A 13,263-nucleotide genomic window follows, 5' to 3' on the forward strand; every position below is an offset into this window, starting at 1 on the left:
TTTTCACCCTGTCGCTCCAGCACAAGGGTATTTTCCCAGTGTCTCTCTGTGTGTATGCTCCAGGCACCGTCTCTCTGGGGAGAGAGAGAGTAAATGTTTTCATTCCAAACCCTCAGGGTCAGGTCTTGTTTGTCTAAACTGTGTTTGTTGCCATAATTATCAGATTAGCTGATCTCTGGCAGCAAGTTGGGGGGCAGGGGAGGGGGGAGTTTTAACCCTTTGTCGGGGGGGGGGGGTTGCTGGGCTTTGTCACAGGGATACTGTCATTTCTCTTCTAACCTGGAGGCTCTGGCTAGAATGCTTTTCACCAACCCTAATAGGCCTCAGTAACAGTCTGCTCTGAGTCAATCCACCCATCCAGTGGAGTCCACTGCTGGGATCCAAAAGGCATTTAGCAGAGATGGGAGGTTGAAAGGGCATCTCTCCAGGGATCTGCTGGGGAAAGAAAGAAATGGAGCTTAAAGAGGATCTGGATAAGTAACTCAACAAGGGGTATCAGTGTCTCTCAGGCTGAATGAGGAAACCAGGAGTGTGCACTGGATGTCTCCAGCCGGTCCCCCCACCTCCCACCCCCTTCGCATAAAGCCAGTGAGACTACCAGGCCCCATTTAGGTTTGTCTGGGGATTTTCTGTTGTTGCAAAGAATACTAAGATCTTTTTCCCCACTGCAGTTTTAACAAAACCAACGCCTCCCCACGCCCCCGTAAAGACATTCCCTTTGTCATCAGACTCAAATGGTCACTCTTTCAAGATTTTCTCATTTTCTCTTGACTCCCACTGAATTTCTATCTGGTCTCCAAAGAGACTATAAATACAGGGAGTGCTCTTTCCTCTCAACTCTAAGGGTAATGATGCCTTTGAATTTTAATTATGTCTTTGACAAATAAGTAAGTCTTACCCCTCAAAAGTATGGTAGGCTTTTGAGGACAAGAGTATCCTTGGAGTTCCCGTCATGGCTCAGTAGTTAACGAATCTGATTAGGAACCATGAGGTTGCGGGTTCGATCCCTGGCCTTGCTCAGTGGGTTAAGGATCCGGTGTTGCCATGAGCTGTGGTGTAGGTCGCAGACGCGGCTCGGATCCCTCGTTGCTGTGGCTGTGGTGTGGTGTAGACCGGCGGCTACAGCTCTGATTAGATCCCTAGCTTGGGAACCTCCATATGCCGTGGGAGCCGCCCAAGAAATGGCCAAAAAAAAAGAAAAAAAAAGAAAGAATATCCTTGAGTCCCATATGCTGCTTAGCTGGTAGAGGACGTAAAAATACAACTAGAGGGTGCTTGGTAAATACCTGCTGTTGATAGCATTTTTCTAACCTTTTCTCCCCCATTTTTCACCTCTGTTCCTCTCTGATTTGTGCTTGATTTTTGGTGTTTATTTGTTGGATTGTTTACAAATCCTTTATTTCTGGAAAGGTCCTCCAGTTCATCCACATCAACAGTAGTTCCTCTTCACTCCAAACACACACACACACACACACACACACACACACACACACGGGGAAACTAACATTTGCGGAGTGTCTATATGTTTAACACTCTGCAAACTAATTCCATGTGCTTTTCAGATATATCTTGTTTGAAACCCACAATGGCTTCTGAGATAAATGCTGTCACATGGAAGGAAACGGAGACTCAGTTAAGTCACATACGTAAACTCCCACAATTTTAAATGGCAGAATGAAGATGGAGCCCCAGTATGTGTGACCCTAAAATACAGATCCCATCTTCCTAGTTATAGAAGTGGAGAAAAGTTCAGGCAATTAGGGAAAACATACTTTTACCCAAAATCTAACTAAAATCTCTCTTTGGTATTTTTTCCCCAACAAATATAATATCTGTATTAAAAATAAAAGAAGCTTGAACACAATACACAAATTCTGAACAATATTTATACAATAAAGTAGTTTTGGAATTGCCTTAGCATTGGTTATAAACTGAATCTGACTCATATGTCCATGTCCATACTGTTTACAAAGCTGCCATTGCTTGAAGGCAAATATGACTTTAAAATAGTCTATGTAGCCCACACATCAATGCACCAAACACTGAAAAAAACGGCTGCTGACGGAGAATTTTTCTGCGTTCTGAGAGAACAAAAATCTTTCTTGTCTGCTGCTGTTGTCAGATGTGTTTCCATATATAGATAGGGCAGAGACGGAGGTTCTTGGGAAGAAATGTGCACAGCCAGAATTGGGCGGGAATATCCCATTCTGTCCCAGGAGCAGAATTCAGGTGAACTTCCATGGAAGTAAACAGTCAGGGACCCAGCTCCCTTCTCTCCTGCCAGAGAGGTGCTCAGTTCAGCATGCAGCCAGCTAAGCCTCCATCTGTCTCCTTTTTCTATCAGGGTCCTCCTCTCCTGATACCTGCTCTCCCACTGCTTCTTACATCCTTCCCTGCAAGCCACAGAGGAGAAAGATCCAGCAGATCTTGAATAGGTCAACTGAACTGTGTCTGTCAGTTGTTCTGATAAGAGAGTCAATGGCAGAGATCGAAAGGATTCTGTTCCTGATTCAGAAATCTCACTGACCTGGAAAGAAATCCACTTGGCTACATTAGGAAAGTTTTATTTATTTTTTTATTTTATTATTATTATTATTATTATTATTTGTCTTTTTGCCTTTTCTAGGGCCGCTCCGGCGGCATATGGAGGTTCCCAGGCTAGGGGTCCAATCGGAGCTGCAGCCGCCGGCCTACACCACAGCCACAGCAACGCGGGATCCGAGCTGTGTCTGCAACCTACACCACAGCTCGTGGCAACACCGGATCCTTAACTCACTGAGCAAGGCCAGGACTCAAATCCCCAACCTCATGGTTCCTCCTTGGATTCGTTAACCACTGAGCCACGATGGGAACTCCCCAGGAAAGTTTTAAAATATGCTAGGAGGAGTTCCCGTCGTGGCTCAGCAGAAACGAATCCAACGAGGAACCATAAGGTTGTGGGTTCGATCCCTGGCCTTGCTCAGTGGGTTAAGGATCCAGTGCTGCCTTGAGCTCTAGTGTAGGTCACAGACATGGCTCGGATCTGGTGTTGCTGTGACTGTGGCATAAGCCAGCAGCTACAGCGCTGATTCAACCCCTAGCCTGGGAACCTCCATAAGCCACGGGTGCAACCCTAAAAAGGAAAATAAATAAAATAAAATAAAATGAGATATATTAGGAAATGGAAAGAGAGATGATACAAGTGTCTTAAAGGAAACTCAAAAAAAGACTTACTTTAAAAGATAACAAGGCAGGAAAGGTGATTTGGGCACCTTGTGAAAGAGTAGTAGCCCCATGTAGAGCAAATCAAGGCAGGTTTTTATGAAAAAGAATCTCAGGTTCCTAAAATATCGTTCTTGATGCTGGCTATGAACAGCGAGCTTGATATTGTTAAGTGCTTGAGATTCACTCGACCATTAGTAGCTGTGTGACCTAAGGTAAGGCACACACCCTTTCTGGGACTCATAGAGAATGTTGAAGATTGGGCTGGATGACATAGATTTCTTCTTTTGTTGATGTGTTATCAAATTCTGGACCCCTATAGGGAAGGAAATAGGAGAAGTTTAGAGATATCACACTTACGTGGTTTAATATATGCAAAATTCTTAGAATAATGCCTGGCACACAGTAATTCTCTAGAAGTATGAGCTATTATTATTACACATGATGATAAGGCTGATAAGGATAGATCCATGCACTATAAACATATTTTTACCTCCACATTTGTAAATTTTAAAAGAATAAATAATCTAACATTCTGATGCCTTTAAAGCCCTTTCTCTTGCAAAGACTTTGATGGGGTGAAGTGACCTAGGGCTACTGAAAGTTCAGAATAACCATGATTCATGGAAGGATAGTTTGCTAAGCAAACAGTCACCATGACCAAATACATGAATGTTTTCTTTGAAAATGCAACTTTCTTATTTGGTCATGGAACAGATTAGGCTGCCTTGGGAAGTAGTGAGTTTCCCTTCCCTGGATTCAGAGACACAGATGTCAGGTGACTAGATGGACTACATTGACTTTGCAGAACTTTTCTGCCCAAAGTGAGGCCTATCCAGAATTACAAAGTGTCCCCAGCCTCTGGGCAGTAGAATAGCAGAGGCTGGACTTCAGCCAGATTACCTGGTCCTACAAGAGCATAATATCAGGAGTTCCCATCGTGGCTCAGCGGAAACAAATCTGAGGAGCATCCATGAGGACGCAGGTTCGATCCCCAGCCTTGCTCAGTGAGTTAAGAATCCAGCGTTGCGGTGAGCTGTGGTGTAGGTCACAGACGTGGCTCGGATCCTGCGTTGATGTGGCTCTGGCATAAGCTGGCAGCTACCACTCTGATTTGACCCCCAGCCTGGGAACCTCCATATGCTGTGGATCCGGCCCTAAAAAGACAACAACAGCAACAACAAAAGAGCATAATATCAGCCTGGAACATCTTACACTTTAAATAGTAAAGCTGTGCCTTCTGAGCCCTTAGTTGAAAGGTGATTGGTGGAGTGCATTACTGAGCAGTATCCTGGGTCATTCTCTCTTTCCAGGGCTGAGACTATAATTTAAAAGCGCTAAGGGAAGAACAGAGCCACACAATAAAGGAAAGGTGAGAGCCCAGAGCTCTGGGGTGTTTTTTGTCTCTAGTTTTTCTCCCCATGAAGAGATGGAATTATCTTGGGCTGAAGACCTAGATGACTATGGGTAGAAACTCACATGCAGTCTTAGAGCAAGACAAATGGCAAGTAAAACAGAAAAGGAAATAAGTAGTCAGAAAGAACAGAAGGGCAAAGGGCAGGAGATAGAGAGTTAGAGCGGCAGCGGCAGAGAAAGTAAGGAAATGAAGGGACTTTTTAAGAATTTTTATACTTTGAATGAAAGACAGAAGTAGAGAAACGACACTTTAAAGAGAAAAGGGATTGCCAAGAATGAAAGGTTGTAACATCAGGTACTGCAAAATCTAAGTGGAGGAGTTCCCATCGTGGCGAAGTGGTTAACGAATCCAACTAGGAACCATGAGGTTGCGGGTTCGACCCCTGGCCTTGCTTAATGGGTTAAGGATCCGGCGTTGCTGTGAGCTGTGGTGTGGGTTGCAGACGCGGTTTGGATCTGGCATTGCTGTGGCTCTGGCATGGGCCGGCGGCTACAGCTCCTATTAGACCCCTGGCCTGGGAACCTCCACATGCCGCAAGTGCAGCCCTAGAAAGGGCAAAACAACCAAAAAAAAAAAAAAAAAAAGCTAGGCAGAAATGAGTAATTAGTTTTGGAAAAAGTCTATTATAAGATATCCTAGCTGATACCATCTACATGAGATGCTAGGCGCCTCTTTGCAAAAGGGATGCCCAGCCAGAGACCTCAGGATCTGGGGAAGAGACCTCCTGTCTACTCCCCAGGCATCTCAGCCTACCCCAACATGGCATAGACCAGTTGTTAACACTGGAATTAGAAGCAGAGCTTCTGTTGAACCACCTTAGAACCGGTAACATGTCTTTCCTTGGGGGGCTCCTGTTCTTTCTCCCTTCATTTCTCTATTCCCTTCTTGTCCTCGCTGCTACTTAATTCACTGTGGAATGGTTGGTCTGGCGGGACTTCAATGCCTTCCAGCCCTCCACGGAGACAATTCTCTACTTCTGCTTTCATTTTCCTTTCTTCTTGCTTTCTATGTGGTCTCTTTTTTTGGGATCTGAGGCTTGGGGAGTAATGTTAGGATAGCCAATGGGCGCAGGGATGATTCACAGGACAGCTTAACAGTGTTGCTATGGCTCAACTCTCTCTTGTTCTGGTGGAAAAAACCTAGAACAGTTGGTTCCAAGTCCACAGAGCGGTTGCTTGGTATCAGGTATTAGTCACCATTGGAAGCAGAAGCCATGTTACAAAACAGCTGACTGTTAATTTATTAACAATCATGATAGTGAACTAAGCAATTTAATGAGTACTAAAGAGAAAACCATAGATCCTGGAGTTTCCGTTGTGGCTCAGTGGTAACAAACCCCACTAGTATCCATGAGGACATGGGTTCAATCCCTGGCCTCACTCAGTGGGTTGGGGATCTGGTGCTGCCATGAGCTGTGGTGTAGGTTGCAGATGTGGCTCAGACCTGGCATTGCTGTGGCTGTGGCGTAGGTCGGCAGCTGCAGCTCTGATTGGACCCCTAACCTAGGAGTTTCCTTATGCCAGGGGTATGGCCCCACATAGACCGCCCCCCCCCCAAAAAAAAGTCCTGCCCTTGAGGGGCTAACAAATCAAAAGTGATAGCTCTAGGTCCCTGCAGCTCAATATTAACCATCACTGCCTGGTACTGAGCACTGACGTGCTTAGGTGCTGGGTACAATGCTGAGTATGTCATCAAGTCATCAAGTTATTTAATCCTCATAACATCCTGAGTGGCAGGCACTGTTGTTGTCACCCCCACTTTGAGGAAGTGGAAGCCTAAAGATTAAATGATTTACCAAGATTGCTTAACATGTGACAGACCGGGATTCAAATACACTCGGAGGCATGTTGTTAGAGTCCCGTTTATGCATCAGCCAGAATGCATTTAATGACTCAAAACTGACTACAAGAGTAAGGTCCCCAGATTCAGCTCCCTCCCATTTCAACAATCATTTTAAGGATTCATGCTTTGGAGCCACTCCCGTGAGCCCATTCTCACTGTATCACCTGGGATCCAACCTGCCGTAACCTGTCTGTTCTCCTACCTGTCTGAACCTGCAGATGCCCACACAGAGGGATCCTTGGCCCTGCGTTCTTCCTTCTCTTTCCCCCTTTCCATCAATTCATCCACAACACTAACCGCATCAAGCCTTCCCAGCAATGGTGGTGCTACCCTCAACTAACTGACCGGGCCTAAGACCTCTGCAGTTCCTACTTGAGCTGCTTGTCCCCTTCCTAAATCAAATGAGTCAAGGAGCATAAACCTCCTTCGAGACACACCTTCCTGCTCCCTGGAATCCTGTCCTCCCATCCAAGGTGTGGTGTCTTCTTTTCAAGTACTTTCTGCCCATAGCAACAGTCCAATAAAACCTTCACTTGGGAGTTCCCGCCACAGTGCAGCAAAAACAAATCAGACTGGGAACCGTGAGGTTTCGGGTTCAATCCCTGGCCTCGATCAGTGGGTTGGGGATCCAGCATTGCCATGAGCTGTGGTGTAGGTCGCAGACAAGGCTTGCATCCCATGTTGCTGTAGCTGTGGTGTAGGCCTGCAAGCTACAGCTCTGATTCAACCCCTAGCCTGGGAACCTCCATATGCCACGGGTTCTGCCCTAAAAAGCAAAACAACAACAACAAGAAAAAAACAACCTTCACTTGGACTCTGCGCTAGTTGGGAACTTAAAATGACTAGTTTTGGGAGATGATGCAAAGTATACATGCAACCAGGATTTGAGACTAGAAGAGGACAGAAATGTTTTCACATAACAGCAACTAATGCGATTATTACAAATCATATTATCGGTTTTTACTTTCTCTAACAGTACCTTTTTAACCCTGTTTGAGGTTTCCAATTATCTGAAAGTGATTTTGAAATTTATAATTCAGACTTTTGATGTTTTTTAGATTTAAAATTTTTTTGAACCAACTTCCCCATTCCTCCAATACCCCCCCATTTCTGCCTTCCCCACTCCCTCCAGGCATCCAAAATGGTACAATATATATGAATAGGGCCAGAAAGCATATGAATACTCAGTAAATATTAACTGTCTAAATGAATTGATCTATTAGCCTCTGGTACAGTGCTTTTTCTGTCTCTTGACTTCAAATCATTTCCTCTCCTTTTACTAACACGGGCATTCATGCATTCAGTTCAAACCATTGTTTACTCAAGGCTGTTCTGGCCTCTGCAAATGCACAGCCTGGTAATGGTGCAAGAGAGCTTGAGAACAAGTACCCACATGAGGGTCACCGCAGTGGGGAGATGAAAAGAACGTGAGCCTTGACCACAGCAGACCTGGGTTCAAAGGCCGTCTCATCTGTGAGACTGGGGTATTGACCCAACTCAGAGTTGTTAACAAAGGCAAACATTTTGGGAAGGGCTGTTGACTGCTGTGCGCATTCAATTCTCCAAGCTTCCCTGAAACCCTGCATAGGTGGGAAATGGAATTTGAAAGGGTAGAAAGATTTGCCCAGCCCAAGGTCTCATGGCTAGTTAGTGATGGACACTGCTAGAATTTGAACACTTTTTTTTCCCCCACAACCATGGTATATGGAACTCCCAGGCCAGGGATCAAATCTGAGCTGCAGCTGTGACCTGTGCCACAGCTGCAGCAACACCAGATCCTTAACCCACTGCACCACAGCAGAAACTCCTTGAACATACTCTTAACTCTTACTTACAATACCTTGTTTGTGGGAGTATCCTTGAGGATTAAACTCCTGTTCTGTTCCTCTCACACTATAAGTGCACCAGGTTCATTTGCTCGACTCCAAGACAGGAAAGAAGGACACTGGGTTCCAGGTATGGAAATAAATTAGTTGTGTTACGTTAATGTTGGAGAGATGTGACAGTTACCTTGGGAGGAGCGGGGGGGGGGGGGGCAATGGTCAGGTCAGCCTCGGGACCCATTGTTGGGCCACAAATGGTGAAGGAGATTGGGATTCTGCTCCCCCACAGGGGGTGTGGGAGTGAATGTGGGGAGTGGATCTGTAGCCGCTCTGGAAGGACCGCAACTCATCATGGAAAGGATGCTCCCTCTGTCAGTACTTCCACTCGGATGCTTTTTGTTTTTTCAGGTTACAGTTTGATTTGGCTTCATCTTACATTCATAATAAATGTTCCTTTACTTTTGAAAAATGCTTCACTTGTTTCTGCTTTAAAAAAAGGGGGGAAGCAGGGGATTTGCCTCCACCCAGTTTGGCTCAAGGAGAGGACAGTGTGTCCTTTGGGTTAAGTGTGATGGCAGCTGGAGACTGGGGGAAATGGGGAGAAGCTGGAGTGGGGAGGGAGCAGGAGGGGAGTCAGAAATCTGGGATGACACATCTCTTCCCGCAGGGATTCCACTACCAGCCTTTCTAGCCCACTTTTTTCAATTCCCATTGTAGGTCTGGAAATGTCCTCCTTTCTGGAGTAGAAGGAAAAGACTGAATAAAGGCAACGTAGCATAGAAAGAATGACATGCAAAACTTTGAAAGACACTAACTATGAGCTTTGAACAAATTAGTTAACATCTGAGTGTCTCTGTGTGTAATGGTGAAGATATACAGACCTCTCAGGGGAGCTGGGACAAACCAAGGAAATCTTGTTCATAAAAGGCCTGGCAGAGGAGGTGACACTGAGTGCCTGGGAGAAGACGCAATACTCAGGCTGCAGGTCCAGTTAGTGGGAGAATTTGGCTTCTGCTGAGTCCTCCCCAAAACATGGTTGGGCTAGGCTGATTCTCCCAAGAAAATGTGTAATGATGGTAATGCTAATAGCTCCTTAAGTTAACTAAAGTTAGTCCACTGGGGAGAGAAAAAAACAGCTGCAAAAGAACTCCATTATCAGGGAGCGTGAAAATGGAAAGGGACATTTTGGAAGAAAAAAAAACATGGTAAATCTAGAAAGAAACATCTAGAGGAGCTCAATAGAAGATCTAAATTTAACCTTAAAAAATGTCTTTCAAGCGACTGAGAAGGGGCAAAAATTGGTTGACTGTTCAAGCAAGATGTTTATAATAAAAACAGAAGGTTTTTGGTTTTTTTTAGTAACGGTGAAAATAATGTTTAAAAAAGGAAATCCAGCCGTTTCCTTCATGGTTCAGTGGTTAACAAACCCGACTAGTATCCATGAGGATGAGGGTTTGCTCCCTGGCCTTGTTTAGTGGGTTAAGGATCCCACATTGCTGTGGCTGTGGTGTAGGCCGCCAGCTGCAGCTCTGATTAGAGTGCTGGCCTGGGAACCTTCACACACCATGGGTGTGACCTAAAAAAAAATATCCGAAAGACCAAAAAAAAAGAAAAAAAAAGGAAATCCTACAAATGACTCTCAACAGTTTTTTTGGTTTATTGTTTTGTTTTGTTTTGGTTTTTTTTGGCTTTTTGCTATTTCTTGGGCCGCTCCCGCGGCATATGGAGGTTCCCAGGCTAGGGGTCTAATCAGAGCCGTAGCCACCAGCCTACGCCAGAGCCACAGCAACGCAGGATCTGAGCCACGTCTGCAACCTACACCACAGCTCACGGCAATGCCAGATCATTAACCCACTGAGCAAGGGCAGGGACCGAACCTGCAACCTCATGGTTCCTAGTCAGATTCGTTAACCATTGCGCCACGATGGGAACTCCACTCTCAACATTTTAAAAATTGTGGTAAAGTACACACTAGCATAAAATTTACCATTGTAATCATTTTTACATATACGGTTCAGTCCTACTAAATACGTGCACATGTTATGCAACCATCACCACCATCCATCTCCAGAGCTCTTCGTCTTGCAAAACTAAAACTCTGTACCCATTAAACAATAACTTCCCATTTGCTCTCCCTCCAGCCATTGGAAACCATCATTTGACTCTGGATTTGACTACACAGTGTACCTCCTGTATGTGGAATTATACAGTATCTGTCCTTTTGTGCCTGGTTTATTTCACTTAGCATAATGGACTATCAATTTTTAAACTACATAGATTCCAAAGTCATCTGCAAAGTGACTTACACAAAGTGAAAATTCAGACCCCACCATGCTGGCATGACACAATGCCAATCTCCATGTGGAAGAGGAATAAAGATGGCTCTACCCAGACCTGGAGGAGGGAGTGAAATGTGACCCATGAAACCCCAAATGCAGGTTTTGGGGTCGGGGACTTCTGTTCCTTTCTTGAATTTCTTTGTGTTGCCGCAACATAAGCGTTCAGAGGGGTCTTGGCCTTATATTCACAACTTTTCCCTTTAGTTTTCTGTAGGGTCCACCCCATTATTACCCCCTCCCAGGATGTTCACTATAGCTCATGATACACAGGCACATGGTCGGTTAGTTCATGTTACTTTGAACTTGCCATGTACCAGACACAGTCAAGAGTTTAAAGTGGATAATTTTAGAGAGAAAGTTGTAGTGGGCAATATAGTCACTTTCCAGCATCTCTGCTCCTTTCTTTCCTGGGTTCTGAAGCCGCTGTGGAATTTCGATGGGTTGAATCTTCCTCCAGTGCTTGACATGAACTCTGGCGGGCTGAAGTGAATCAGTAAAGCACATCACACTGGCCATGGTAATTGGTTTGGGAATGGGTCCATGCCATAAGGCCAACTACTGAGACATGTTCATTGGAAGTGAACTAAGAAGCACGGAGTCCCAGACATCCTACATTGGTCTTACTGTGAAGGCAATGCTGTGGACATCTGCGTCCTTGATAACACAATTCCGGCTCTGGATCAATCTACCCAGAGAGATCATGAGGGTGCAGCCCCTGTGATGGGATTAGTGCCCTTCTTAGAAGAGATGGCAGAAAGCCTCTTGCTCTCTCTGCCAGGTGAGGACATGGTGAGAAGGCAGCTGACCGTAAGCCAGGAAGAGAGCCTCACAGAACCTAACCCTGGCAGCTCTGAGCCTTTAAAATGATTTGTGAGCAAGCTGCCTTTGGGCGCCTCTGTGGGTGACAACATTACCTAAATAAATGAAGACAGCAAAGGAGAAAGGAGGAGGAGGAGGAGGAGGAGAGAAAGGGAAGGCAACATGGTAAAGAGCAGGACTTCTCACCATTTCCACCAGAACAATGAAAGCCCACCATCAGGAGGCCTGGGGACATGACCAGAAAAAGGGTGCCACTATCTTTTTTTTTTTTTTTTTTGTCTTTTTGCCATTTCTAGAGCCACTCCTGCGGCATATGGAGGTTCCCAGGCTAGGGATCTGATCGGAGCTGTAGCTGCAGGCCTACACCAGAGCCACAGCAACACGGGATCCGAACTGCGTCTGCAAGCTAACCACAGCTCATGGCAATGCCAGATCCTTAACCCACTGAGCAAGGCTAGGGATTGAACCTGCAACCTCATGGTTCCTAGTTGGATTTGTTAACTACTGAGCCACGATGGGAACTCCTAAAATCTCATATTTTATTGTAAAAAGTCGTGCAGATTCTGCATTCTACTTCATAATGTGCTGTGTACACTTTTTACATCAAAATGTTTCCCTAAAACCTTTGAGAAGTGCCCTTTCACAGCAAGTCTTTGAAATGATCTCCTGGCCCTGTCCTACCTATCCTGGCAGGATTACACCCCAGTATGAGTCAAAGAGAGCACTGGATTGGCCTTCCCTCTGAGCCTCGGATCGCTGTGGAGGTGAGGGCTGGATCCCTGGCTGGCGCAGTGGGTTAAAGGAATCTGGCGTTGTCTCAGTTCTGGGCTCTGATTTGATCCCTGACCCAGGAACTTCCATATGCTGCAGGTGTGGCCATAAACTTTAACAGGAAGGAAGGAGGAAGGGAGAGAGGGAGGGAGGGAGGGAACTGGCTCCTTTTTCTGATTCCAACCCCTTATAGCCATATAAATTGCAAAATCACTCACCTTCTTTAAGCTTCTCTTTTGCCATAAGTAAAAGGGAAGGTGATGTCTCTTCTGCCTTTCTCACACGGCTGTTAAGCTCCAAGAAGTTAAAGGAAATGGAGTTCCTGCCATGGCTCATTGGAAACAAATCTGACTAGCATCCATGAGGACGCAGGTTCGATCCCTGGCCTTGCTCAGCAGGTTAAGGATCCGGCATTGCCGTGAGCTGTGGTGTAGGTTGCAGACGCAGCTTGGATCCAGCAATGCCCTGGCTGTGGTGTAGGCCAGCAGCTAGAGCTCCGATTCGACCCATAGCCTGGGCACCCCCATATGCCGAGGGTGCAGCCCTAAAAAGCAAAAACAAAAAACGAAAAAAAGAAAGAAAGAAAACAAAAGAAAGAAATGCAGCAAATATTGAATATTGAAAGCTGGAGGTTTTTCAGAAAAATCTCAAACACGAGGGTTCTCATCCTTTGGGGCATTTACCAATTCAGTAATAACAGCTTATGTCTTATTTTTCATCATATGAAGGGCCAACTCCTTATTTGTGATAGGATTGACTAGGTTAACTAAATGTCAAATTTCTTTCCTTTTGGGTAGTATAGTATCAATCCATTCTCTAAGCCTGGGTGTATTATGCTAGTCAGTACGACTTACACTTGCTAAAATCGCAGAAAATTTGGGGATGTTACTGGTCAACCTGACAGCCCAGCATTGGTCTCCATGAACAGCTGTGGACAGAAATACAGAGTGAAAACCTAAATTAATGACTGGCTGTGGGAAACGACACTTAAAAAAAAAAAAGTTGTGGTGATTAAGAGGTTGGGAATCACAGTCCTAATGAAATCTGGAAT

The 13,263-nt window shown here is 45.3% G+C and overlaps 1 long non-coding RNA gene across 1 annotated transcript; it reads right to left on the reverse strand.

The window, feature by feature from the left end:
* On the reverse strand, positions 1,873-5,153 carry LOC106506106. The gene is made up of 2 exons (XR_002338506.1): positions 3,214-5,153; positions 1,873-2,527 (listed from the first exon to the last, which is right to left on the reverse strand). It is a non-coding gene; the product is annotated as an uncharacterized LOC106506106 (long non-coding RNA).

Source organism: Sus scrofa, chromosome 14 (assembly GCF_000003025.6).
Source record: "Sus scrofa isolate TJ Tabasco breed Duroc chromosome 14, Sscrofa11.1, whole genome shotgun sequence".
Taxonomy (NCBI): Eukaryota; Metazoa; Chordata; class Mammalia; order Artiodactyla; family Suidae; genus Sus; species Sus scrofa.